This window comes from Manis pentadactyla, chromosome 15, assembly GCF_030020395.1.
Source record: "Manis pentadactyla isolate mManPen7 chromosome 15, mManPen7.hap1, whole genome shotgun sequence".
In the NCBI taxonomy this organism is placed as follows: Eukaryota; Metazoa; Chordata; class Mammalia; order Pholidota; family Manidae; genus Manis; species Manis pentadactyla.
The window spans coordinates 57,452,308-57,467,790 of record NC_080033.1 but is presented as its reverse complement, the minus strand read 5'-3'; the positions used below and the strand labels follow the sequence as shown (position 1 = coordinate 57,467,790).

The window sequence follows — 15,483 nt, the reverse complement described above, 5'->3', positions numbered from 1 at the left end:
ACAAGAAAAAGCAAATGATAGGAGGAAAACTGAACTATTACTGAAGAATAAAAAGTAGTAAAAAGAGATACTATAGAAAGGAGGGGCGGAAGATGGCGGCGTGAGTAGAGCAGTGGAAATCTCCTCCCAAAACCACATATATCTATGAAAATATAACAAAGACAACCGTTCCTAGAATAAAGACCAGAGGACACAGGACAATATCCAGACCACATCCGCACCGGAGAGAACCCAGCGCCTCCCGAAGTGGGGTAAGATACAAGCCCTGGCCCCGCGGTAGCCGAGCGCCCCTCCCCCCAGCTCCCGGTGGGAGAAGAGCAGGCAGAGCGGGAGGGAGACGGAGCCCAGGACTGCCGAACACCCAGCCCCCGCCATCCGGGCCAGAGTGCAGGGCCCTGGATACTAGGAAAACAGGGCAGCAAGAACAGTGAGCGGGCACCGGAGGCCTGGCGCCGGAGGACACCAGAAAAGCGAGCGACCATTTTTTGTTGCTGTTTTGTTTTGGCAAGCGCTTTTTGGAAGTCTTAAAGGGACAGGGACCCCAATACAAGGGAAACAGGGCAGTAAGACTGGTGAGCAGATGCCTGAGGCTGGCGCCGGAGAATAAAGAAAAAGGAGTGGCCACCTTACTTTTTTTTTTAATTAAAAAAAAAATTTTTTTTTTTTTTTGTGGTCATTGTTTTGTTTTGGTGGTTGCATTTTGGAAGTCTTAAAGGGGCAGAGCGGGACACTTAATCAAGAGGTAGGGAATCCAGGGATTTCTGGGCACCGTAACCCCTGGGCTACAGGGAGAAGGGAAGCCCCTTACGGAGATAAATAGCCTCCCGGCCGCTCCTCCTCCAACAGGAATCCACCACTTTGGAGCAGCTGCCCGAGCCAGGCCATGACCACAGCAACAGCGGAGATAAACTCCATAGCGGCCGGGCAGGAAGCAGAAACCCTGTCTGCGTGCAGCTGCGCAGCACAAGCCACTAGAGGTCGCTGTTCTCCCAGGAGAGGAGGGCCACAAACCAACAAGAAGGGAAGTTCTTCCAGCCATCACTCGTCCCAGCTCTGCAAACTATTCCTATCACCATGAAAAGGCAAAGCTACACGGAGACAAAGATCACAGAGACAACACCAGAGAAGGAGACAGACCTAACCAGTCTTCTTGAAAAAGAATTCAAAATAAGAATCATAAACATGCTGACAGAGATGCAGAGAAATACGCAAGAGAAATGGGATGAAGTCCGGAAGGAGATCACAGATGCCAGAAAGGAGATCGCAGAAATGAAACAAACTCTGGAAGGGTTTATAAGCAGAATGGATAGGATGCAAGAGGCCATTGATGGAATTGAAACCAGAGAACAAGAACGCATAGAAGCTGACATAGAGAGAGATAAAAGGATCTCCAGGAATGAAACAATGTTAAGAGAACTGTGAGACCAATCCAAAAGGAACAATATCAGTATTATTGGGGTTCCAGAAGAAGAAGAGAGAGGAAAAGAGATGGAAAGTATCTTAGAAGAAATAATTGCTGAAAACTTCCCCAAACTGAGGGAGGAAGTAATCGAACAGACCACGGAAATACACAGAACCCCCAACAGAAAGGATCCAAGGAGGACAACACCAAGACACATAATAATTAAAATGGCAAAGATCAAGGACAAAGAAAGAGTTTTAAAGGCAGCTAGAGAGAAAAAGGTCACCTAAAAAGGAAAACCCATCAGGCTAACATCAGACTTCTCAACAGAAACCCTACAGGCCAGAAGAGAATGGCATGATATATTTAATACAATGAAACAGAAGGGCCTTGAACCAAGGATACTGTATCCAGCACGACTATCATTCAAATATGACGGTGGGATTAAACAATTCCCAGACAAACAAAAGCTGAGGGAATTTGCTTCCCACAAATCACCTCTACAGAACATCTTACAGGCACTGCTCTAGATGGGAGCACTCCTAGAAAGAGCACAGCACAAAACACCCAACATATGAAGAATCGAGGAGGAGGAATAAGAAGGGAGAGAAGAAAAGAATCTCCAGACAGTGTATATAACAGCTCAATAAGTGAGCTAAGTTAGGCAGTAAGATACTAAAGAGGCTAACCTTAAACCTTTGGTAACCACGAATTTAAAGCCTGCAATGGCAATAAGTACATATCTTTCAATAGTCACCCTAAATGTTAATGGGTTGAATGCACCAATCAAAAGACATAGGGTAATAGAATGGATAAAAAAGCAAGACCCATCTATATGCTGCTTACAAGAAACTCACCTCAAACCCAAAGACATGTACAGACTAAAAGTCAAGGGATGGAAAAACATATTTCAAGCAAACAACAGCGAGAAGAGAGCAGGGGTTGCAGTACTAATATCAGACAAAATAGACTTCAAAACAAAGAAAGTAACAAGAGACAAAGAAGGACACTACATAATGATAAAGGGCTCAGTCAAACAAGAGGATATAACCATTCTAAATATATATGCACCCAACACAGGAGCACCAGCATATGTGAAACGAATACTAACAGAACTAAAGGGGGATATAGACTGCAATGCATTCATTCTAGGAGACTTCAACACACCACTCACCCCAAAGGATAGATCCACTGGGCAGAAAATAAGTAAGGACACGGAAGCACTGAACAACACAGTAGAGCAGATGGACCTAATAGACATCTATAGAACTCTACATCCAAAAGCAACATGATATACATTCTTCTCAAGTGCACATGGAACATTCTCCAGAATAGACCACATACTAGGCCACAAAAAGAGCCTCAGAAAATTCCAAAAGATTGAAATCCTACCAACCACTTTTTCAGACCACAAAGGCATAAAACTAGAAATAAACTGTACAAAGAAAGCAAAGAGACTCACAAACACATGGAGGCTTAACAACACGCTCCTAAATAATCAATGGATCAATGACCAAATCAAAATGGAGATCCAGCAATATATGGAAACAAATGACAACAACAACACTAAGCCCCAACTTCTGTGGGACACAGCAAAAGCAGTCTTAAGAGGAAAGTATATAGCAATCCAAGCATATTTAAAAAAGGAAGAGCAATCCCAAATGAATGGTCTAATGTCACAATTATCGAAATTGGAAAAAGAAGAACAGATGAGGCCTAAGGTCAGCAGAAGGAGGGACATAATAAAGATCAGAGAAGAAATAAATAATATTGAGAAGAATAAAACAATAGCAAAAATCAATGAAACCAAGAGCTGGTTCTTCGAGAAAATAAACAAAATAGATAAGCCTCTAGCCAGACTTATTAAAAGGAAAAGAGAGTCAACACAAATCAACAGTATCAGAAACGAGAAAAGGAAAAATCATGACGGACCCCACAGAAATACAAAGAATTATTAGAGAATACTATGAAAACCTATATGCTAACAAGCTGGGAAACCTAGGAGAAATGGACAACTTAATAGAAAAATACAACCTTCCAAGATTGACCCAGAAAGAAACAGAAAATCTAAACAGACCAATTACCAGCAACGAAATTGAAGCGGTAATCAAAAAACTACCAAAGAACAAAACCCCCGGACCAGATGGATTTACCTTGGAATTTTATCAGACATACAGGGAAGACATAATACCCATTCTCCTTACAGTTTTCCAAAAAATAGAGAAGGAGGGGATACTCCCAAACTCATTCTATGAAGCTAACATCACCCTAATACCAAAACCAGGCAAAGACCCCACCAAAAAGGAAAACTACAGACCAATATCCCTGATGAACGTAGATGCAAAAATACTCAATAAAATATTAGCAAACCGAATTCAAAAATACATCAAAAGGATCATACACCATGACCAAGTGGCATTCAACCCAGGGATGCAAGGATGGTACAACATTCGAAAGTCCATCAACATCATCCACCACATCAACAAAAAGAAAGACAAAAACCACATGATCATCTCCATAGATGCTGAAAAAGCATTTGACAAAGTTCAACATCCATTCATGATAAAAACTCTCAGCAAAATGGGAATAGAGGGCAAGTACCTCAACATAATAAATGCCATCTATGATAAACCCACAGCCAACATTATATTGAACAGCGAGAAGCTGAAAGCATTTCCTCTGAGATCGGGAACTAGGCAGGGATGCCCACTCTCTCCACTGTTATTTAACATAGTACTGGAGGTCCTAGCCATGGCAATCAGACAAAACAAAGAAATACAAGGAATCCAGATTGGTAAAGCAGAAGTTAAACTGTCACTATTTGAAGATGACATGATACTGTACATAAAAAACCCTAAAGACTCCACCCCAAAACTACTAGAACTGATATCGGAATACAGCAAAGTTGCAGGATACAAAATCAACACACAGAAATCTGTGGCTTTCCTATACACTAACAATGAACCAACAGAAAGAGAAATCAGGAAAACAACTCCATTCACAATTGCATCAAAAAAAATAAAATACCTAGGAATAAACCTAACCAAGGAAGTGAAAGACTTATACTCTGAAAACTACAAGTCACTCTTAAGAGAAATTAAAGGGGACACTAACAGATGGAAACTCATCCCATGCTCGTGGCTAGGAAGAATTAATATCGTCAAAATGGCCATCCTGCCCAAGGTAATATACAGATTTGATGCAATCCCTATGAAACTACCAGCAACATTCTTCAATGAACTGGAACAAATAATTCAAAAATTCATATGGAAACACCAAAAACCCCGAATAGCCAAAGCAATCCTGAGAAAGAAGAATAAAGTAGGGGGGATCTCACTCCCCAACTTCAAGCTCTACTATAAAGCCATAGTAATCAAGACAATTTGGTACTGGCACAAGAGCAGAGCCACAGACCAATGGAACAGACTAGAGAATCCAGACATTAACCTAGACATATATGGTCAATTAATATTTGATAAAGGAGCCATGGACATACAATGGCAAAATGACAGTCTCTTCAACAGATGGTGCTGGCAAAACTGGACAGCTAAATGTAGGAGAATGAAACTGGACCATTGTCTAACCCCATATACAAAAGTAAACTCAAAATGGATCAAACACCTGAATGTAAGTCATGAAACCATTAAACTCTTGGAAGAAAACATAGGCAAAATCCTCTTAGACATAAACATGAGTGACCTCTTCTTGAACATATCTCCCCGGGCAAGGAAAACAACAGCAAAAATGAATAAGTGGGACTATATTAAGCTGAAAAGCTTCTGTACAGCAAAAGACACCATCAATAGAACAAAAAGGAACCCTACAGTATGGGAGAATATATTTGAAAATGACACATCTGATAAAGGCTTGACGTCCAGAATATATAAAGAGCTCACATGCCTCAACAAACAAATAACCCAATTAAAAACTGGGCAGAGGAACTGAACAGACAGTTCTCCAAAACAGAAATACAGATGGCCAACAGACACATGAAAAGATGCTCCACATCGCTAATTATCAGAGAAATGCAAATTAAAACTACAATGAGTTATCACCTCACACCAGTAAGGATGGCTGCCATCCAAAAGACAAACAACAACAAATGTTGGCAAGGCTGTGGAGAAAGAGGAACCCTCCTCCACTGCTGGTGGGAATGTAAGTTAGTTCAACCATTGTGGAAAGCAATATGGAGGTACATCAAAATGCTCAAAACAGACTTACCATTTGACCCAGGAATTCCACTCCTAGGAATTTACCCTAAGAATGCAGCAATCAAGTATGAGAAAGACCAATGCACCCCTATGTTTATCGCTGCACTATTTACAATAGCCAAGAATTGGAAGCAACCTAAATGTCCATCGATAGATGAATGGATAAAGAAGATGTGGTACATATACACAATGGAATACTACTCAGCCATAAGAAAAGGGCAAATCCTACCATTTGCAGCAACATGGATGGTGCTGGAGGGAATTATGCTCAGTGAAACAAGCCAAGTGGAGAAAGAGAAATACCAAATGATTTCACTTATCTGTGGAATATAAGAACAAAGGAAAAACGGAAGGAACAAAACAGCAGCAGAATCACAGAACTCAAGAATGGACTAACAGGTACCAAAGGGAAAGGGACTGGGGAGGATGGGTGGGTAGGGAGGGATAAGGGGTGGGGAGAATTAGGGGGTATTAAGATTAACATGCATGGGGGGGTAGGAGAAAAGGGATGGCTGTACAACACAGAGAAGGCAAGTAGTGATTCTACAACATTTGCTATGCTGATGGACAGTGACTGTAAAGGGGTTTATAGGGGGGACCTGGTATAGGGGAGAGCCTAGTAAACATAATATTCGTCATGTAAGTGTAGATTAGTGATACCAAAAAAAAAAAGGGCAGTTCCTGTGTGGTAACCTCCAATGAGTTCTACACAATGATATAAAGGGCATATAAAAGTGTAGGCAAAGGGTCTGTTTGTGTTTATACAGAGGATCAGAGCCTAATTGCGCTACCCCGAAAATGAACTAAGATACGATATGAAAAAGAACTTCCAACATCAGCACTCTCTGGAAGACTCATGCCAGAAGATGATCATCAAAAAACCCCAACAAAGATCCATGCACTGCTACAGCTGTAGATGCACTCATCCCACCAGTTCCTGGACTTGCCATGGGAATGAGGAAGGAGAAATCTAAGCTGGCCTGTGCATACAGTAAAACAACAAATTTGACTGGATCTATACTGTTGGAACTCAGTCAAGAATTAGGAGAAGTGCAAATTGTAGCGCTCCAAAATCTTACAACTACAGACTATTTACTGTTAAAAAAACATAAGGGATGTGAACATTCCCCAGGAATGGGTTGTTTTAATTTGTCTGATTTCTCTCAGACTGTTCAAGTTCAGTTGGACAATATCCACCATATCATAGATAAGTTTTCACAAATGCCTAAGGTGCCTAACTGGTTTTCTTGGTTTCACTGGAGATGGCTGGTAATTACAGGTATGCTTTGGTTAGGTAACCATACTCCTATTATGTTAATGTACGCGCACAATTTAATTAGTAGTTTAAAACCTATCCATGCTGAAGTTACTCTACAGGGAGACATGTCAAAGAAATAATCAATCTTCCCAGGTTTTCTTCTGCCTGCTACTTCTATAGCTTTTCTTCTTCCTACCTAATTACAACCTTTAAATAGAACTCGTGCCACATGTCGAATTTACCGAGTATCATAATTCTTCCAAGTGGTAAAGACACCTCAAGACAAATGCTGGGCACAGAAGCCACAGGGCATAAATATGCAAAGAAGTAAAAAGCTAACCCTTTCAAACAATAAGGCTTCTCTCTCACTTACCAACTTAACATTTCCCTGTATGGCCCCGGAAGATGACTGGTTAGCCAGAGACGGGTAAGATTCCTCAAGGGAGGAACAACCTAAGACAGGCACAGTCGCAGGGGGGTCATCAGGTGAGAAATTGGGGATCAACAGAGGTGAGGCTTAGAACCTCATCTCCCCTGTTCTGAGAGAAATCTTCTGCATATGTGGATGTTTTATTGCCCTGGTCTAGCTTGGATTAACACATAGTCTACAGGCACACACCTGATCATCTACATTTGCTCTCTTACAACACTAAACTATGTTTTCTACCTTTATCTTGTATCTACCTACCACTTCAGCATTTTATTAAAAATAATAATAATAAAGAGAGAAATGTGGTATCCACATATAAATCAAGTATAAAAATCAAATGAGTATTCATATTTGAACTGACTGTTTATAGTCCATAATGCATGAGCAAAACCGAACGTTTCTGTGATGGCTGCCCTTGTACTGTTCACCATGTAAGAACTTATTCACTATGTAAGAATTTGTTCTCCATGTAAGAACTTGTTTGTTATGCCTCAGAAGATTGGAGACTGATGAAAATTAGGCTTGGGGTGGATTAATGATTGTGCATTGAGCATTGACTCCCCTATACAGAATTTTATTGTTGTTAACAACCATTTGATCAGTAAATATGAGAGATGCCCTCAAAAAAAAAAAAAGTACACACTTCCAATGGTAAAATAATAAGTAACCGGGATGTAATGAATATAGTCAAGATATTTTAACAGCTTGGTATGGTGATAGCTGGTACCTAGAATTGTCATGTATATAAATGTTGAATCACTATGTTGTACACCTGAAACTAATGTAATGTAATACTGTGTGTCAACTACCCTTCAATAAAAAATAATTATCTAAAAAAAAAAAAAAAAAAGAGATACTATAATTTTGGAAAGGAAAAATCAAAGTCAATTCTTCCTAAGTTAACTTAATGAAATCAAATAAAATACAAGCAGGTGTTTTTTTACTAGAACTAGACAAATTGATCCTAAAATTCATATGAAAAATTCGGTTTTAAGATAGCCAGGAAAGCTCTGAAAAAGAAGAGAAATGATGGAAGATAGACCTATTAGCTACCAAAACACAGCAATTAAAAGTGTACAGCTGGTGATTAAGAGGCTGTTCCAATGGAACAGAATAGAATGTTCAGAAATAGACCAGAATGTATATAGGAATTTGTTTTATTATAAAATGGCATCTCAAATTACTGAGATGTAGAAGAACATTTTAATAAATATTAGTATAGCTGGGTAGCAGTCTGAGAAAAAAATTAAGTTGGTTTCCTACTTCACATTGTACACAAGCATAAACTCTAAAAGCATTAAAGCCTTAAAGGTAAAAGATGAAGTACTAGAAACACATCAAATATGGACTGGGGAAGTCCTTTACAAGTTATACTTCAAAATCCAGAAACAATTAAAGATCGTAAATTTGATTAAGTAATAATCCAAACCTTCTGTTCATGCCACAGAACACTGTAAGCAAAATTGAAACTCAAGTGACAAATGGGATTGGGGAGTGGGAGAATTCTAATTGATATGACACAACTGATATCCCTAACTCAAAAAGATTTTCTAGAATTCAAGAAGAAATGACCAACAATCCAAAATAAAAATGGACAAAGGACATAAAGACACAGTCCTCAACAAAAAATAAAAATAAAAACAACAAAACGATGACAAAAAATACAAATGGCCATGAAGCTTGTGAGAAAGTCTCAACCTTGTTCACAGTAAGATAAAGGTAAATCAAAACTACACTCAGATACCATTTATCACTTATCAGATTGGCAAAAATTAAAATTTGCCAACACTCTTGAGGCTGGGGTGAAACAAGCACAGAGGTCAAGTAAGAAAGTAAGAAAGTGAAATGAAATGGTCAACTCCCAGGGAGCGGAATGTGGCAGTCTCTCCCAAGCATAGAGAACATTCACCCTTTGACAATCCTACTTCTGGGAATCTACCCCATAGATGTATGCGTACATATATATAAATGGCATATGTGTAAGATTATTCATTACAGAATTTTTATTGGAAATGGTCACAGCAAAAAATTGGAAATTATCCAACTATCCCTTAATAGAGTATTGGTTGAAGAAACCATGGATACATCCACAGAATTAAATACTACACAACTGAATAAAAGGCTGAGGAAATCTGCATTTACAGATATGGAAAGTTCTCCAGGACATACATTGCTGAAAAAGAGGAACATGGAACATGCAAAGCAAGTTATGTAGAATGCTACATGACAAATGGGGAACAGAAAGGAGAGGAAACAGACATTTGCATTTGCTTTCTTTTAATAAAGATACACAGAAAAGATGAACAGGAATCTAATAGAAATTGTTGCCTAATGAGGAAAGAACAGGAAGGAGGGAATGGGGGTAGGAGCAAGAATTCTGAGTGCAACTTTTTATGGATTTTATTTGTGAAAAATGTATTAACTATAATAAAAAAATGTTTGAAATAGTCCAGAGAGAAAAAAGTAACATATGAACATGTGACCTAAAAAGAAATAAGAACCAAATTAATTTCAGTTACTGAAGAATCAATATCACTAATGTTCAAAAAAAAAGGGATTTGAACCTAAAATTCTACAGGTCAAATTGTTTTTCAAAATAAGGACATTTTCAGACATGCAAGGATTTGGTTTACCACATACAAACTCCAGCAAGAATTTCTCAAGAATGTACTGTAGAAAAAGAGAGAGAAGGACTGGATTAAGCAGCAAAGACACCAGCAAAACTAAATTTCAATAAATACTGATTTCAAACATATGAAAATTAACAACTTGGAATTTAAGACCTGAAAAGTGTCAGAGAAGATGGAAAGAGACAGAAATAAAAATGCATCAAGGTTTCAACTCATTTAAGGGGTAGGACAGAGGTAATTACATGATGGTAGAAAAACATGCAATCAGTATGTGTATTAAAATTTTAAGTGTTACTAATAGAAAAGAAGCAACTTACAAACCATCAGTGAAGGGAAAATTGGAATAAAATAATCCAATCAACCAAATATAGGAAAGGAAAAACAAAAAAGGCATAGAAAATATAAATAAGTCCAAACACACTGGTAATTATAATCTGGGTAAAGGATCATTATCTATGGAAAAAGAAATTACCACATGGCAATAGATAATCCACAGACCTATCTAAAATAAGACAACACAGGAAGAGTGAAGATAACTGTGTAACACACTAAGTAATTCTTAGTATCAGGAAAAAAAGAAAAAAAATTAGGTTAAGGCACTAGAAGAATGAAAAAGGGCTATTTGCCAAGAAGATGTAACATGCGAACTTTTGAATATGTTGAACATTTCAACACAGCTTTCAGGAACCAGCAGATAGAACAGATGAACAAAAAGTAAGAATATGGAATATTTGAATAATCTAGTTAACAAGTTTGATTTAATGGATATGAAATAGAACATCAAACACATTAAAGAACATTCTTCCAAAACAGGACACTCACAAAAGAAAACTGATCACATATTAGGTAATGAAGAAAAAGCTCATTGACTCCCATAAAGCAGAAATTATATAAGGCATATTGATTGACCACAAGGAAATAAAATTATATTCATCATCAAAAAAATGGCCAAAAAAACTATACACTCAGAAACTTTAAACTCCTTGACAATAACTCCTATGTTTAAAAGAAAGATCAAAATAGAACTCACAAACTATTTGGAAATGAGTGATAATGAGACCATTGTAAAATCTGTAGGACTTAGATACAACAGAACTCAGGAAAATTTAAATGCACTCATTAATCTTGCTCTCCTACTTCTTGTTATCTTGCCCGAAAAGCCATTTCTACCATCCACAGAAGCATACACAAAGTTTTTTACTGCATCATTGTTTGTCGTAGTCAACACTCCCCTATTGATGGATACTTAGCTTCTTTCCAGATCTTCCTAGCTCTAAGCTATGGAATACTATGCAACAGTTCATTAGAATGAAGTAGAGTTATATCTATTAAAATGGAAAAGTTTTCCAAGACAGAGTGTTAAGTAAAACAAGAAAAATGCAGAAAAATTAAAATGGTAAAATACCTTTTATGTTAGAATAATTTAACAAAAATTTAATGCTAATGTGTTTCTATAGGTACATATCTATTTTATAGATAAAATTTTCAGGAAGGATTGCTGCTGATCAGGGTGTTACTTTTAGGAAAGAGAGAAGGGATGATCAAGGGAACTTTTGATTAACTGTATTGTTTAAAAAATTTTTTTGCAATAGTAGAATATTTACATAAAATGTATATAACAGAAAAAGAAAAGTTATCTATGTAAAGTATCCTAAAATGATCACATAGGATTCTTCTCTTATAGACAAACTGTAAAAACCATTAACTCAGTTTACAAAATAAATCTTGTGCAGGCAAGTTTTTATTGGTAAAGGTAGCTTTTTAAAAATTTAGAACCTGGAGGAGGAATGTAAGGTGTTAGATGATGTCCATTGATAAGTTTGTTTAGTTACATCACTTAACATTTCCAAATTAGCAGACTAGAAAAATAGCTGGGATAAAAGGGGCAGAAGCCTTAAATGAAGCCCAATTTTACAAGCCCCATTTATCATTAAAGAATTGTGAATATCATCTGCAAAATAAATTTTCAAAGCCTTTAAAGATCATCAATGTCAACATTTTAAATACCTGTATTTTAAACTCACTTTAAACATAAAGGTTTAAGAGAAAAACTCATCAATATTATTAGCAGTATAAGACAGTAACCAAAATGTAAACTGCCACCATAAGAAGGGAAGGTTACATGAAGAAAATGCAAGGTAAAAAAAAATGTGTGATCCATTTATCTAGCTGTAGAGCAAAATATTAAAATAACTCTAGATACCCTGGTTGCTAAATGGGGAAGGGGAAGGATAAATAAGAAAGTACTCCTAATTTAAACAAAATTAATAAAGAAATGTTCTGCCTGGGTTTTTTTTCCTGCTTTTACTTCTAATCATTTATCATGCAAATGGAAGCAGTAATGGAAAATGTAGAGAAAACAAATTCGGCAATATAGTGAAACCCATATCCAGAAAGAGATAAGATTGACTATCAGAAGGAAGGGGTCTGAAAATTAGCTGTCTGTACAATAACTGGGAGGGAAAACTGTTTTATTTAGCCTAGAGGGATTTTTTGTAGCAAACTGACTAAATTAAAATCCAGTCTATTAAATCCAGTATCATTCTAGAAAATGCCTTTTCCTTGCACTTTTAGATGAATTTTCATTGATCTCATTTTATGCATGATTACATTTTTAATGAGTTGTGCAATATTTCCAGGCTAATTTTAAATCCCCTCTCTCCTCTCCTCCCCCCACCATCCCACTTACTGCTTGGTGGATTAACATTTCTGATAAATTGTTGGACCAGAAAGGAGCATTACCAAAATGAAATAAATTACTTCCATTTTTTTGCAGCTCTAAAGCTGTAATAGGAGAATACAAATGCCCACAGCCTAATTATGCCACATCTTCCAATTCATTTCACAAAAACAATTATTTTATTTTTATGTAATAGGCATTTTACCTTGTATTCATTATAAATGACCCTGAGCAGTATATAGTCCATTAGAATAAAAAAAAATTTCACCCCAATACTGATCAAATAAACTTGGTGTATGATCTTAAAAGGAATGGACAAAGGAGCAACTTCATAAACTAAAGAATATGGAGGGAGACAATGAGAAAGTCTTCACACTAAGAAATTGGTTTTTTTAAAGATTGACATTGCTTAAAATTAACTTTCAAGCAATATACAAAATAATACTGTGAATAAATGCTTTAAGAGACACATTCCCATGTGGGACAAGACCCCAGGGGAGTACCTTGAGTATAATCTTCCACATTAGGAAAGTAAAGTCATTTTTCTCTATCAGCGTCTTCAGGCCTATATGGTAAGAAGAAAGATGATTTAACGGGAGCCACTGGAATTCTAGCCTCTATTCAAAAAAGGAAGTCAGAAACCATTAAAACTGGGACCCATGACTAAGACCTCTGCAAGAGTTGTTAGCCATCTGTGCTTCCCCCCGTTAGCTATTTTATAATTCCTTATCTGATTCCTTGTGATGACGAAGAGCAAAACTCTGTAAAGAGATAAAACTTTCTAATTCAAAGACTGACTATAAGAATAAACAAAGTGAAATTCAGCCCTATGGTGCTTACAAGACATTTATCAAAAAAAAATGCAGACCTTGAAAGCTTGAAAATAAAAGCATGGGAAAAAAATATGCCAGGCAAATACTAACCAGAAAAAAACTGTTAGTGTAGTAATTTTAGTGATTTTTAGAAATTTTAGTATCAAACTAGAAATTAAAGTAAAAAGTTTTAAAAAGAACAAAAGGAAAAACCTACAAGACTACATATGTGTGTGTACACACATACACACACACACACATATATATAGTGCATGTATGCATACATGCATACACATGAACAAAGTACCAACTTATACGTTCTTAAACATAGTATGATTTCAAAACAAAAAGGCAAAAACTGACAAAATTATGAAGGGAAAATGATAGAGGAATGGTTGAACATGTTAAATAGAAACATGGAAAATAGTTTTTAAAAAGACACAATTGAACCTCTACAGATTAAAACTACAATGTCTGAGATAAAAAATATACTGTATAGGATCAACAGGAGATTAGACAAAGGAAAAGAAAAGATTAGTAAACCATAAACCATAGCAGTAGAAACTCTCCAAAATGAAATATAGACAGAAAAAAAGATAGGAAATAAATGAACAAAGCATCGGTGAACCGTGGGGCAACCTCAAATAGTCAAATATAAGAGGCATCCTTGAAAGGATGGGAAGGCAATAAATATTTCAAGAAATAATTGCTGAAATTACTGGTAAACTATAAGCCCTGTTTTGTGGGTGGCAGCAAGTATGGAGGGAGCACCGTGAAGGTCTCTCCGGCACACTACAAGAATATAAGGTGATGCGGCACTGCCTGCTCTCTCCCTAATGCCACTCACCGTATCTGTACCACATGAGAATCTTTGCACCTGATCATGTCATTGCCTAGTCCTGCTTCTGGTTGTTTGTGTCTCAGCTGAAAAAAGTCTTCAGGGGAAATTACCCACTGTGGGTATGTGTTCAAGAAATTTCCCCTGCAAGGGAAGAACTTCAGCATCTGGCTGTGCTACACCTCCCACAGTGGAACCCACATGCACCAGGTAGACTGGGACCTAACCATTGGCACTATCACCCACATGAAATGGGGGCCCAGGACAGCACACAGGCCAACTCGAGCCAGATCATGAAGATAGAGGAGATGGCAGCCAGCAAGGGCTGCCTACTGGCAGTCAAGCCATCCTATAATTTCCAGATCAAGTTCCTGCTTCCCTAGGTCCTGCATTGCCAACACAAGCCAAGTTTCACCACCAAGAGACCTAAGACCTTCTTTTAGATGCAGGGCCCTGCCATCTCCAGGTCTGCCTAAATAAACTCATGGGGAAAAAGAAATTAAAGAAACCCCATGAAACCCAAGCACAAGAAACATGAAGAAAACTAAGACACATTATAATCAAAAAGTTTATCATCAGTGATAAAGTAAAAAATGAAAACCAGCCAGAGAGAAAAACAGAGACACATTATATGCAGAGGAATAAAAATAAAGTGGACAAGAACTTTCTAACTAGAAACACCATAAGCTACAAAATACTTTAAAAACATCTTTAAAGTATTGAGTTCAAGGGAAAAAACAGTGAAAATAGATAGAAAAATGAAGGTGAAATAGACCTTCTCCAGAGATAAAAGAACTGAGAGAATTAATCAGTAGTAGACCTGCACTATAAGAAGTTGTAAAGTAAATGCTTCAAACAGAATGAATACCTGTACTAGATGGAAACCTGTATATGCACAAAGGAAGCATTGGAAATAGAAAGTACAAAGGTAAATATAAAGACTTTTTTTTAAATCTCTTTAATAGATAATCGCTGTTTAAAGCAAAATGAACAGCTACACATTGTAGGAATTTAAACATACAAAAAAGTGAAATGTATGATAATAGCTTAAAGGCTATAAGAGGAAGGAGAAATAAAACTATATACTAGTATAAGGTCCTTATGTTTTAAGTATACAGTATCATTTGAAGGTTGAGTATGGTATATTAAAAATGTATAATTTAAACCCCAAATCAATCAATAAAATAACATAATGGTTATAATTTGTAAGACAACAAAGGAG

The 15,483-nt window shown here is 37.0% G+C and overlaps 1 pseudogene; it reads left to right on the top strand.

The window, feature by feature from the left end:
* LOC118918612 (60S ribosomal protein L18a-like) overlaps positions 1-14,793 on the top strand; it is an 80,007-nt pseudogene extending 65,214 nt beyond the window's left edge.
* The last annotated feature ends 690 nt before the right edge of the window (positions 14,794-15,483 follow it).